Source organism: Portunus trituberculatus, chromosome 27, assembly GCF_017591435.1.
Source record: "Portunus trituberculatus isolate SZX2019 chromosome 27, ASM1759143v1, whole genome shotgun sequence".
Classification (NCBI taxonomy): domain Eukaryota; kingdom Metazoa; phylum Arthropoda; class Malacostraca; order Decapoda; family Portunidae; genus Portunus; species Portunus trituberculatus.
The window spans coordinates 2,426,942-2,432,235 of record NC_059281.1 but is presented as its reverse complement, the minus strand read 5'-3'; positions in this window follow the sequence as shown (position 1 = coordinate 2,432,235).

Below are 5,294 nucleotides of genomic sequence, written 5' to 3'. Positions count from 1 at the left end.
TGCATAGGTGAGGGTAGCACAATCCATAGCAATCTTTGTGGATTTGTTAGTCTTACCAGGTGATGGTGTTCGGTTAAGCTTGATGACCGTGGTGGAGGCGTCCATGTGGTCACTTGGTGAAGTGCGGGGTTGGGGTCCAGCTGGACCGCGGTTTCCACCAGAGGCATCATCTCCACAGCGTCATCCAGCTTATCAGTTGTTCTCTGCACTGTATGCTCTGCTGGTGGCAATATTTGAGCTCTGTGGGTGAGGGATGTTACTGCTAGTTGGCAACTTGGCACGGAGCTGCTGGGAACCTACGTCTGGTCAGTACGCTGGCTAGCTTGGGAAGTTCTTCTTGGGGATTTGTTGGGGCCGTGTAGGCTGTGTGTCACAGCCTCTAGTGCCCCAAAGGTCTGGGATGCGGAGGTGATGTGGTCAGGCTATATGCGGTGAAGTTGATTTGTTTTGTGTAGGAAGGTCCTGGTGAGGTTGAGAGTCTTGAAAGCCTGACAGGAATTTGTGCAGCCACCCAGGAGGTCAGTCAGTGTTGGCCTGTGTGGGTGAATGGCAAACAGTGAGTGGAGGAGAGCCACACGGTGTGAATGGTGCCGAGGGCAGTGCAGCAGCAGGTGTTCTGGGGTGTCAGGCTGGGTAGGGCACCAGGGGCAGTGGGGAGAGTCAGTCATGCCCAGCCTGTGTAGGTGGGCATTGAGGCGGGTGTGGCCGATCTGGAGTCTAGTGATGGCTGTGTCCAGTGCCCAGTTGGGGGAGTAGGTCCACCAGTGGTGTCTTGTGTCCTGTCTAATGTGTCCTAGTGAGGTGTACTGTAAAGCGTCAGTCAATGTTGTGTCCCAGTGTCGCCAGCAGGCTGTCTTGAGGTCAGTCAGGAAGTCTGTCTGGTCAGTAGCTAAGTCAATAGGGAGGGTGGGTGTGTGCCTCTGCTGCTGCCCTGTCAGCCACGGTGTTACCTATGACACCAACATGGGAGGGCACCCACTGAAGGTGGATGGTGTGTCCCAGGGAGGTCAGGTGGAGGATGAGGTGGTGAATTATAAGGGTGAGGTGGTGGTGGGAGTGTGGGCGGTGTGATTTAACAATCTGGAGGGCAGAGAGTGAGTCAGAGAAGAGGCTATTGAGCAGGGGGCAGCAAGGGTGGTGGCAAATTGAAGGCCCTCTTTTATGGCAAACAGTTCTGCCGTGGTGATGGAGGCAGTGGCCGGTAACCTCCAGGCAGTGGCAAGGGACCTGGAGGGGATGAATATGGCTGCACCGACGGATGGAGGGGTAGTGAGGCGGGAGCCGTCGGTGTAGATGTGGAAGTGGGTGTGGTACCGAGAGTGGAGGAGTGAGATGAATAGGGTTCTGCCCTGCACTGGGCAGCCGGTTTTGAACCATTGTGTTGGTGTATGAAAGGACAGTGAGACTGAGGAAGGGAGAGGGTACCAAGGGCCCAGAGGAGAAGTTTTTTCGAGGATGAGGAAAGGTGGGGGAGTCACCCGGAGAGTTGCAAAGAAGGAGAGGGCTCTATCTACAAAGGGTGTGTGGGCTTGATAGGGCAAGGGGCCATGAAGTGGCTCCCTGCCGTGCCACAGGAGGAGGGAGTGGAGGGCATGACATCTAGGGGAGGAGGCAAGCTTGGTGTAGGTCTGGACAAGGAAGGTGGAGCGTCTGTGTGACAGGGAAAGGGAGGGAAGCCTCTGCCTGAAGGGCACAGACTGGGAAGAACTTAAAGGCTCCCAGTGCAATATGAAGGGCTGAATTTTGTATGATATCCAATTTATGGAGAAGTGATTGTGAGGCCACTCCATAAACCTCACATCCGTAGTCCAAGCGACTCTGGATATAAGTACAATAAAAATGGAGGAGAGTACGCCTGTCTGCACCCCACTTGACACCAGCCAGGGATTTCATTAAGTTTAGCCTTTTAAGGCATGAGGTCACCAGGTACTGTATGTGGCAGCCCCAGGTTAGGCGGGGCTATCGAACAGTAGGCCAAGGAATTTGTGTTTTGATTTGAAAGGGATCGGGGAACCATTGATGGTGACCACTGGAACGTTAGGTATTCGCCTTCTGGTGAAGCACAGAAGGCTAGACTTCTGGGCGCTCACTGTCAGGCCCCAACGGGCAGTCCAAGAGTGGACAAGGTCAAGCCCACGCTGAAGTGAAAGTTGAGCCTCTTGGATAGTGGAAGCAGAACAAAGGAGGGAAATGTCATCAGCATAGATAAGTGCATGTGTGCCAGGAGAGGAGGGAAAGTCAGAGAGTAAGACATTGAAGAGTAGAGGGCTAAGTGGAGAACCTTGAGGAACACCCCTAGTGATTGGATATGACCTAGAGTAGGTGTCACCAATCACCAGGGAGAAGGATCTATTTGTCAGGATTGACTGAACCCAACTTAGTGGTGGACCAAAGAGTCCAAGGCGGGCAAGTTTCTCTAGAATTGAGTTGTGTGAGGCGGAGTCAAAAGCACCCTTAAGATCCAAAAAAGCTACTAAAGTGAATTTTTTGTGGTTAAATCCTTCCTGAATGTGATGCTCCAGCAACAAGGGTGCCCGGTGAGGGCGAAAACCGAACATGTTGGGTGGCAGAAGGTGTTTGCGTTCCAACCACCAGGTTAGTCTATTTTGAATGACATGCTCGAAAACCTTACTAATGTTAGACAGGAGGCTAATAGGTCTATAAGAGGAGGCCGCTGTCGGGTCCTTGCCAGGCTTAGGAATAGGAATAGTGGTGGCAAGACGCCACGCTGAAGGGAATGTTCCCGACAAGCAACTGTTGGTGAGGACGTTCAGAAAGAGTTGCAGCAGAGCATCTGGGAGGCACCGAAGAAACTCGTTTGGCACATCATCTGGTCCCGTGGCCTTCTTAGCAGACAGTGAAAGTAAGGTTGAGGTGAGTTCCTGGGGAGTTACAGCGGTGCTAATTTCATGGCTGGAGTGTGAGGAAGAGGGTAGCACAGGTGGGGGTACAGGATCTGGAGAGCCGAGTGTTGTGTGGATGTGGGTGGCAAGACACTCAGCTTTTTGGGCATCAGTGGTGAGGAGGACACCGTTACTAGTTAACGGGAAGGTTAGAGGAGGTTGTGGGTGGACCATCTTCCTGAAGAAAGACCAGGCTTGGGAGACTGAGGTGAAAAAGGACAGGGAAGCACAAAAGGAGGCCCATGCTGAGCGTTTCTCATCAAGAATAACACACTTGCACTGGGCCTCTAGGTAATGAAAACATAGGCGGAGTGGAGGGATTGGGTTCCTTCGCCACGCTGCGTAGGCATGATGCTTGGCCTGAAGGGCCACCGCACACTTCCGAGACCACCAGGGGACTCGAAATGAACGGGAGGGGGAGGAAGTGACAAGGTGAAAGTGGTGGGAGCCCACAGTCACCAAGACTTCTGTAAGGAAGTTAATTTTGTCATCTGACGTGAGGGTCGTGGGCGGGACGATTGATTTTAACTCGTTCTGAAAAGATACCAGGTCTCCCTTGTTGAATGACCAATGTGGTCTGCGTGAAGTGGGAGGGGGTGGTGGCACTGATGGGAAAGCAATAATCACAGGAAGATGGTCACTCCCCATGTAAGGGCCAGTAGTTATAGTGGTGAGGAGGAGTGGGCCATTCCCAGGCACAGGTCTAGGGTGGAAGGGTTCCTGAAACTGGGTCAATCCTGGTAGGGAGGCCAGGAGGTGTGAGAAGGGAGAGGGAATCACTATCTGCCAGAAAACTCGAGTGACACACCTGAACGGTTTCTCCGGCTCCTGGGGAGGGCCGGTTCCCAGAAGTCATGATGGGCATTAAAGTCACCCATAATTAATGCTGGGAGGAAGTTGATGAAACAAATGTTGAAATTCCTGAAGTGATATATCAAGACAGGGATTGTAGATTAGCAGAATGTTTAGTGGGCCTGAGTCAAAGGTGACAGTCACTCCCAGATGCTCTAATCCACCACCTGTGAAAGAAGGGATTGAGAGAGGCTAGAGGAAGGGACTGGTGGATCAGTAGAAGTAGCCTGCCTCCTACTTCGCCGGTCTCCCTGTCCTTCCTGTATGAAGTATAGTTTGGAAAGGAAGAAGAGAATGGGTCTGTGAGCCACATCTCACAGACACCGACAACGAGAGGAGAGTATGAGGAGAGCGTGGTTTTAAAAGTTGGAAGTTTCCTGTACAAAGACCGGGCATTCCAGAAAATGAACTGGGAGGCAAGTGGATCACTCACTGCGTGAGTGATGTGATGAAGGAGAGGAGTCCTGGCAGGCACCGAAGGAGGCTCTCGCTGAAGCTAAGCCCTGAAAGCAGGAAGTTAAAGAAATGGAGTGCTATTGGTGCTAATCCCTTAATAAAAGCAGGCCATGCAAAACCCGAAGCATGCTGGGCCGGAAGCGAGGAAGAGGATGGTACAAAGCCTGCACTACCAAGTGAGGCAAGGACTGCTGGGCTGCTGGCTGTGGGGCTTTTGGCTGGGGAACCTTTGGTGGGTGGCATTGGTGTAGAGGGGTTGGGGGTATGAATTCCCCAGCATCTGGCAAGTCAGTTCGGTAGGGGCCCTCAGGGATGAAGGAGGGTCTGGTGGTGTGTCGTGGTGTGACTTTGTGGTGTGGTGTGGTGGTGGCAGCTCCGTTGGGCCTTGGGTGAGGGAGGCTGGGCGGTTAGTGGTACCACATTAATAATGGGGCTCAGGGGCTGATGGGAGCAGGAGTAGGATCAGGAGTGGGAGCGGGGATGGGTGTAGGGTGAGGAGCAAGGGTGGGGGCAGAGGTGGGGGCTTCAGGTGTGTGAGGGCAAGTGAGGTGTAGGGGGGGAAGTTGAGGATTGCCTGGTTTGGGATGTGTGTATTTTGGAGCAGGGTTTGGTGGGCGAAAAATGCCCGGGAGGATACCTCTCATTTTTCGTTTCACATCTAGGAGAGAAGGGGCCCCGTCATGCTGCAGTTCTTGCAGCTGCACTGCCTGGAGGCAAGCTGGGCACTGTTTGGAGGTGGGGCGGTGGCCGGGACCACAAAACAAACAGTGGTCCTCCCTGACACACCCGTCAGTGTCATGGTAACCACTGCATTTCTTGCATCGGGCATGCCCATTGCAGGAAATGTTGCCGTGGCCAAACAGCGGGTGCAGCGCAGGACTGGGAGGGTGTGGGGCCTAACATGGTAAACCATGTTTCCTAGGGCCACCCTCTCAGGGGCCCACGGAATTTCAGGTGAATGGTCAGGTTCGGGACTGTCTGTCCGTCCTTGTCATGGTCTGGGAGTCATAAAACGTCAACAATCTGAGTGGGTCTGCCGTCTAGGATGGTTATCTGGGTCATGATGTCATGTTTAGTCATGTC